The sequence below is a fragment of the Trachypithecus francoisi genome, unplaced genomic scaffold (genome assembly GCF_009764315.1).
Source record: "Trachypithecus francoisi isolate TF-2019V2 unplaced genomic scaffold, Tfra_2.0 Lachesis_group6, whole genome shotgun sequence".
Lineage (NCBI taxonomy): Eukaryota > Metazoa > Chordata > Mammalia > Primates > Cercopithecidae > Trachypithecus > Trachypithecus francoisi.
In genome coordinates this window covers 119,095,492-119,104,387 of record NW_022681471.1, presented here as the reverse complement: position 1 = coordinate 119,104,387, position 8,896 = coordinate 119,095,492, and the positions used below count along the sequence as shown (strand labels likewise).

At 38.3% G+C, this 8,896-nt stretch overlaps 1 pseudogene; it reads right to left on the bottom strand.

Moving 5' to 3' along the window:
• Positions 1–5,863: 5,863 nt before the first annotated feature.
• Positions 5,864–6,740, bottom strand: LOC117077834 (annotated as a pseudogene).
• Between the last annotated feature and the right edge of the window lie 2,156 nt (positions 6,741–8,896).

Here is an 8,896-nt window from a genome sequence, read left to right as displayed (position 1 = left end):
CAACAGTCCAAAGGTCACACAATGGCACATACTAACAATAAGCAACCAAGTGCATGTATAATCTGTGTCACAGTAATGATTATAACCAAGTGGTGAGAATGAAAAAAATCTGCTTAGGACATGTCTCAGAATTGGCATTCTGTCTTTGGAAGCTCTTTAATAACTGACCTCTCTCTTGGGTAGCAGAGGGGACCTTCCTCTTTCCTTTTGTCTTGGGCTCTGCCTCCCCTCCAGTCCTTCCATCCTCTTCACTGTCACCTCCCTAATAGCCACACTGGCTGGCTTCCTATGAACCAAAGCTTCCAAATGTCCTTCAGTGCTGGAAAATAAAGAAAGCATTTGACACAGACACACATTGTTTCTGTTTCCTGGGCTGCTAATGATAAAAGTTGCCATCTTGATGTCCTCAAATAGAAACTGAAACTATCTGCCATTTGTGTTTGTCTTTCAGACAATACAGTTTTTCTCCCTGCATTGTTCATCAACTCTTGAGTGTGTTTTCTCTGCAAGAAAAATATTTTCTAGAACTGAAAGTTGTCAGCTTGTTCTGATTTCTATTACCACATATTAATTTGCAAGTTCTACAACTTCATATAAATGAAATTATGCAATATGTAGTCTCTGTGTCTGGTATCTTTCCCTGAGCATGTCTGTGAGACTTATTCATATTATTGTTTGTATCAGTAATTCTTTTTTATCACTAAGTATTGTTCTATTGTATGAATATACCACAGTTTGCTTATCTGATCTGTAGATAGATATTTCATTTATTTCCAATTTGCGGTTATTAAAGATGAAATTGTTTTAAACATTCTTACACATGGCTTTTTGTGGACATGTTTTCATTTCTCTCTTTTTTTTTTGTTTGTTTTTTTTTTTTTTTTTTTTGAGACGGAGTCTTGCTCTGCCACCCAGACTGGAGTGCAGTGGCCGGATCTCAGCTCACTGCAAGCTCCGCCTCCCGGGTTTACGCCATTCTCCTGCCTCAGCCTCCCGAGTAGCTGGGACTACAGGCGCCCGCCTCGTCGCCCGGCTAGTTTTTTGTATTTTTAAGTAGAGACGGGGTTTCACCGTATTAGCCAGGATGGTCTCGATCTCCTGACCTCGTGATTCGCCCGTCTCGGCCTCCCAAAGTGCTGGGATTACAGGCTTGAGCCACCGCGCCCGGCCTCATTTCTCTTAAGTAAATACCTAGAAGTAGACATTTTGGGTCATAGAGTGGGTGTACCGTTTAACTTTATAGGAAACTGACAAATGAATTTCCAAAGTGAGTATATTATTTTACATTCACACCAGCAATGGGACTTCTGGTTGCTTCACATCCTCATCAACTTTTTTTTTCTGAAAGTCTTTAAAATTCTAGCTATTCCAGTGGCGTTTTATAGCATTTTAAAGTTTTCTGATTGTACACATAAGTAAGAATGCTAGATTCAATTCTTTTATTTTTTTGTTGGCCGGTAAGCAAAACTAGAAAAGGTACAAATTTTTCTTTAAAATTGCACTAAAAACACTAACCATAAAAAAGATTGATAAATTGAACTTAACTAAAATTAGGAACTCCTGTTCATCAAAAGATACTTTTACGGTAGTAAAAAGGCAAGCCACAAATGGAGAAACATTTTTAGATCTACCAAAAAATGGCTCATATCCAGAATATATAAAGAACCTCTACAAATAAATATAAAAAGACAAATAGCCAAATTTAGAAGCAGGCAAGACTTGAACAGGCACTTTACAAAGAGAATATCCATATGGTCCATTAGTTCATAAAAAGGTGTACAACTTATTTAATTCTCAGGAAAAGTCAAACTTAAATCACAATAAGATATTACTGCACACTGAATAGAAGGTCCAAAATTAATAAGATTGATAATACCAAGTGATGGCAAGGATGTGAAGCAATTGGACCTTTCATATGCATTATTAGTAGCACTGTAAATTGGTAAAGCCACTTTAAAACACTGATGGTAACTACTTAAGCTAAATAAGCATCTACTTAAGATAAACATGACCTAGCTATTAACTCCTAGGAAATAACCAAGAAAAATGAATGCATAAGTATTCCAAAGACATAAACGAACTTGCCCATAGTAGCCTTATTCATAATAACTTAAACTGAAAACAACATTAATGCCTGTCAATAGGAGAAAGATATATCAATTGTAATATATTCATAGAACAGAAAAATACACAACAATAAAAGTGAACTACAAAAAACATACAGTGACATGGATAGCTCTCACAGACTTGATGAGTGAAAGAAGCCAGACCCAAAATGACATATACTATATAATTTTCTTTGTATGAAATTCATGCACAAGCAAAGTTAATTAATATTGCTTAGCTGTCAGAATACTTTTTATCTCTAAAAAGAGGGTATTGGGCCGGGCACGGTGGATCACACCTGTAATTCCAGCACTTTGGGAGGCCAAGGTGGGTGGATCACCTGAGGTCAGGAGTTCGAGACCAGCCTGGCCAACATGGTGAAACCCCACCTCTACTAAAAATACAAAAAGAAAGTAGCCGGGCATGGTGGTGGACACCTGTAATCCCAGCTACTCAGGAGGCTGAGGCAGGAGAATCGCTTGAACCTCGGAGGCGGAGGTTGCAGTGAGACGAGATCACACCACTGCACTCCAACCTGGGCAACAAAGTGAGACTCCATCTCAAATAAATAAATAAATAAATAAATAAATAAATAAAGGGGGTATTGACTGGAAAGGGACATGAAGCAGCCTTCCAGAGTACTGAAAATGTTCTATATTTTGATCTGAGTCATAAAAATTCATCAAGTTATACATGTATATTAGTGCACTTTATTGAATACTTAAAATTTTTTTAAACTAGCAAAGATTAAAGTAGATATATTGAGAATTTAAAATCAGGCAGTAAGGAATTAGTCCCTTAAATATGTAACCTCGGAATATTTAAGTGTTACAATTCTCCCCTCAAAATAGTAATTATTTATTTGCTTTCTAAATTGGGATGGAAAATATTCTGAATGGTTGCAGTCTAGTTTGTAAACCATTGCCCAGAGACCTGGTTCTTAGGATCTTTTCAAGATGGCTTATTATCTCTGATATGTCATGACCTCATTTGGAAGGATTAGAAGCTCTTCAATGCCATTAACATTTTAATATTGGATTACAGCCTTCAAATTAACTCATATTTTTTCTGGTCACTTGGTTTCACCAATATAAATTTGGAGAAAATTACATTATAAACCATGCTTATGAGCTATAACCCTAATATTGAGATGCCAAGCCTGCAAGAAAATGGTAACATACTCAAGCATCCTGGCCAGAAAATACGGTTTGCAGCACCATGGTATGATGTTCATCCAGGTTTACGTATGTGTGTGTGTGTGTGTGTGTGTGTGTGTGTGTGTGTGTGTTTCTGTAGTCTGGTTTACTTTCCTTTTATAACCAATGTTTTGCAATTTAAAAAATATTTTTGTTCCTGTTGTCTTAGGTCTAAATAGGAGCAAAAACAATATTTAAAACTTTACTCAATTTTTTTAGATATCATTTCCCACACTTTCCCTTAAGTTACATTAATGCCAATGCAAAAGAAACACACTGATTGGAGGGTGGAACAGTAGGGGGAAGAAGCAAGAACAAAAATCTTATTGGAATAGCAAGAAGCCCTTTTGAGGGACTAAAATGACAACAAAGAGATTATGATTTATAAATTATAATAATACTCATATTTAGCAACTCAACCATAGTATCAACATGAAACTGTATAAGTTTCATTTTTCCATAGAGGAAAGACTAAGGGCAAAATAAACCACATGAATAATGAAATTTCAAAATGCCTTTATAAGAACGTAAATTTTCCTTTTTTGTCACTGTGACGGCCAATTCTGCTCATGAGCACTTAGAGTGCTCACTCAAGTTTACCATGTAAATCCTTCCTTTGGAATACATGTGACAGTAAGCAAAGCAGTTTCTGAACATACTTGATAAGTTCTTACTGTATTGGGTAATGTAAGCTCTAGTGATGAAATATTTATTTGGTAGGAACAATTCTTCCTCCATTTGATAAATATGTTCTTCTTTGACTTTTGAGAGTGAACCTATAGCACTTTTTTCCTGGGGATTCCTGACTGAGGAAGACAGTGCTGATATGACTGGCTGGGGTGCAAATTTAAAATGGCAAATTTTATTCCACAGGAATCACATCCATGTCCCAGGCTTTCCAGATGGGATAGCTAGCCGTGCACAATAGGTCCCAATTTTGGTTACTCTGCTATGGACATGCTGAGTGAACCCTCACATATCTGGTGTAATGCATAAAAGTGAGGCTGCCACTCAGCAGGAGAGAAAAATTGACTTGATTTAAAATCACTGATTTTAAACAGGTGGGTTATATATTTATTTGCAAAAATGTCCAAAAGTGGGGTATTTACAGGGAACAAAAAACCCTGTATCACAGTACCTCAAAGAAAAAATATCCATGTATCACAGAACATCCCTCAAAGCCACAAAAAGAATGTGACAACTAATCGAGGGAAGGTTCCTCCCTAGGCAGGCCTTCACCATTTATTGTGAAATGATTAAGTTTGATTTTAGAACATGTTTTGCTTTTAGCAAATTTTTAAATTGCTTTAATTCTTTGCCTTGATTGTTTTGGTGACAGATTCTCAAGACATACTTGAAGGAACATTTGTTGAGGGCATTGTGGGACATCGGAGTATAGTGACATGTTACATATTGTCCAAAACCAAAAGTTTTTAATAATATTTTTAAAGTTTTTAATAATATTTTTTATACTATACATTGTTCAGCTTACAAATGGAGAAATTTGTATTAATTATCTGAGATGCCCAAAGGGAACATTTTGTTAGATGAAGCTATGATCTGGATACGGTTTGCTTGTCCCCACTAAATCTCATGTTGAAATTCAGCCCCCAGTTTGATGGTATTGGGAGGTAGTGCCTAGTGGGAGGCATTTGGGTCACGAGGGTAGATCCCTCATGCATAGATGAATGCCCTCCCTTGGGACTGAATGATTTCTCACTCCATTAGCTCCTAAGAGACCTGGTTGTTAAAAGAGCCTGGCACCTTTCCCCTCTCTCTCTCTCTTGCTTCCTCTCTCACCATGAGGTCTCTGCACATGCTGGCTCCTCTTTGCCTTTTGCCATGAAAGGAAGCTTTCTGAAGCCCTCAACAGATGGAAATGCTCAATCATGAACTTTCCAACCAGCAGAATTGTGAGCTAGTAAACCTTTTTTCTTCCTAAATTTCCTAGCCTCAGGTATTCCTTGATAGTAATACAAAATGAACTAAGGCAGACGGGAATGTTACACTAAAGTACAAAGCAGAAATACACTTCCATCCACAGTTTCATGGGTACACAGACTATCACTTTTATATTTTTTTGTACTTTAACTTAATTTCTGACTCAAAATACCCATTTCAACAGGCTAATGGATTACTAAGCCTCTGTACTTCCTGTGGTGCCCCACCTTCTCGTCAATGTTGTATCAAAATGTTGACTGGAGGCAGGGGTGAGGAGGGCTTAGAATGACCATCTGATTTTCAGTCATGGCCCATGAAGCCTTCTGCTGAGTCATCGCCTATCTCTAACAACATCTCCACTGGAACAAGGACATAGTTTGCTACTTTCAACTGTAAAATGAACCACTGAGCCAATCAGAAGTTTGCTACTTTCAACTGTAAAATGAACCACTGAGCCAATCAGGTATATGTGGTTTAATTTCCAAACTGACTCTGGTATAGCATCACATGACAGATAGCAGACCTGAGGGAAATAAAAATATTTTACCCATATATGTATATATAACTATATATATATAGAGAGAGAGAGTTATCAATTAGTTAAGTTCTCCTTAAGAAATTTAGGACACGAATTTCTGAGGATAAATTCCATTCATCAGGGCAAATACAGATTGCAGGTAGCCCTGGAGCTGAGAAATAGCTTTGATTTTTGGTAAAGTTTGTGAGTCCCCAGCTTTCTGATTGATCTTGCGTTGCTCTGTTATCTCACATTTCTCTTTTTCTTTGTCAAAGATCTCACTTTCCTGGTGTCTGGGCCTCCACAGCTGTAAATGTCAGTAAGATGTTTAGGAATTTTTACATTGCTGATATGAATTTTGGTTGAGGTGGCAATGACAAATTTCTGGTGTGTTCTTCGTAGCGGAACTCGATTGAGGACCAGAGGTCTAGTCACAAGTAACAAACCACTACCCAGCTGCTTCAGGAAAACCACCGTCTTGCCTCTATGGCATCCAGTGAAGATGATTACAACACTCCGGGGGTAATGCTGGCTTGCAGTTTTCTCCCATGCGGACTGAAGCCATGGCTCAACAGCTTTTGAGGCACATCTTCAGTAGGATAATATCTAGTCATTTTGAGAAGTTTAAGCACCCGGGTACCACCATTCTTGTCACTACCGATTTTGTAACAGTTGCAAGAACCTTCTCCTTTTTCTTTTCAAATTTGGATTTAGCAGCTGAGTACTTCCGCTTGTACATGGCCTTTCTGGAATACATAGCAGATCGGGAATATCTGCCAATTCTTCTGTCAAGGACAGGATAGCGGCTGCAATGGCACTTCCCCTGCTTGGCATTTTAGCCTTGAGGTAACTACCCTTTTCACCTTGCCACCAGCATCAGCCTTCTTGGCTTCGGGTTTCTTGTCTTTAGTAACTGGCTTCTCAACTTTTTCACCTCCATCTTGCAAGATGAGAAATAGCCAAAATATATTTTTTGACATATTTTGAAATGACCCTGCAAATCTGTCTTTTATGGGAGAAATTTGCTTCTGTAGAGAATGTCCATTAATACAGCCAGGTCTTTCCTGGATCTAGGAGAGATGAACTGAGAGTCTGACACCTTTAAGGACTGGAAAGAAACATTTACCATCTATTCTGTCTAAGGGCTGCTACCTATGAGGCTTCATCCACATTAACAAGGGCCTTGCTCCCCAAACTCCCTCATCTTAACTCAAGCATTCCTTTCTACTGACTTCAAGTCTTTAGACAATAGCTTAACTCTCAACCAGCTGTCAACTAAAGAATACCTGAAACCTACCTATGACTTATAAGCCCGCACTTAGAGATGTCCCGCCTTTTGGGGCCAAATCGATATATACCTCCCATGTATTGATTTATATATTTGCCTGTAACTTCTGCCTTCCTAAAATGTACAAAACTAAACTGTAACATGACTGCTGTAGGTGCACTTTCTCAGGACCTCTTGAGACTGTGTTCCCTGGGCCATGATCACTCATATTGGCTCAGAATAAACCTGTTTAAAATATTTTGCAGAGTTTGTTTTCTCTGTTAACAATACAAATTTATTAACATACACGTGGACACAGGAGTCCAGCAAATATGAGACAAAAAGGGCCAGATGGTTGAGGCTTAATTATTCTCTTCATAGGGAGAGTGAAGTGGGGTGCTGTAGGCAATTTTAGAAAGGCAGTTCACGATTTTTAGGGAAAATAAATGGGCCTGGGATACAGACACTATCTTTTAAATTATATTCTTAGGAAACTAAATGGGAAGCTATGGGAAGGTGATGGGTGGAACTGTACTGTGAACAAAGACTGTCTTCTTATGTAGATAAAGTCTCCCAGGTAATCTCTCAAAACTGCCCTCAGAAGCACAGATGAAAAGTCTATCCAGGTGTGGTGATGACTTTTAGTCTCTTCTCTTCTCCAATGATTAATCATTCCTGGTTATTTGACAAGATTCCCAAGGAAGGGTTCCTAAGACAATTGCATTTCTTTTAAAAAATAAATATGGTGTACAATAACTTACAGTGTACAATAACTTACAGTGAGCCTGTATTGACCTTCCATATCTCCCAAAAAGCCTGACATGAAAAGATGACATAGAACGTTAAGATTGTCTTTCTAAGTAATTTACCCTGGGAGATATGGAATACATTAGTTATTGAAAGGATGCATATAGGAAATGTCAGATTATAGGATTCAGGTCATGATGGACCATGGCAAATTAAAATAGCAAGAAAGTAGAAACTGAGTAAGTAAAAGACATGTGTTAAGGAGAAGTCAGACAGAAGGCAGAGGAGAATGGAGTATATTTCCAGAGCAATGCAAAAAATGCCATGAGAAAGGCCTCCTCAGATATAATGAAAGAAGTGAATTCCTAGAATCACCTTTTACCTGTCATTTCAGTTCAAACCACCTGGATCCTAACTATAGACGAGCACTTTCCTTGTGATAACTTGAGAAAGACCTTATTCTTTGAGGCCAAAATGCTTAGCTAACATAATGAAAAATGTTTAATACCCTATGGCATTTATGTCTAACAATTCAATCCCAGAGATAGGATAAACTTAACATCTTGTAAACACCAATGGCAATTCAGTCCAACTCCCCATTTTGCAAATGGGAGAACTGAGGGCAAAACAGTGAAATAATATAACCAGTATTGTGCTGGTAATTACTGTCACTTGACTGAAATATGAGTCTTCTTTGGTGGCTGTTCCTAAAATGGCTCCTAGTGATCTCTTCTTCCTACTATTCACGCCTTCATGTAATCCCCTCTCCTTACGTGTGGGCTAGACCTAGTGACTTGCTCCTAATGAGTAGAACATGGCAAAAGTGATACTGTGACTTCTATCTTGCTTGCACTCTCTCTTTGGTTCTTCTTGCTTGCTCACTTTGATGAAGCCAGTTGCCATGTTGTGAGCTGCCCTATGGAAAAGCTCACGTGGCAAGAAACTGAGGGCTGCCTCTGGTCAACAGCCAGAGAGAAACTGAAGCCCTCAGTCCAACAGCCCATGAAGAACTGAATCCTGTCAACAATCATGTGAGTGAAATTATAAGCCATCAAGCCTTGAGATGACTACAGTCCCCGTCAGTACCTTGTTTGTGACCCACTGAGAAACTCTTAGAGATAA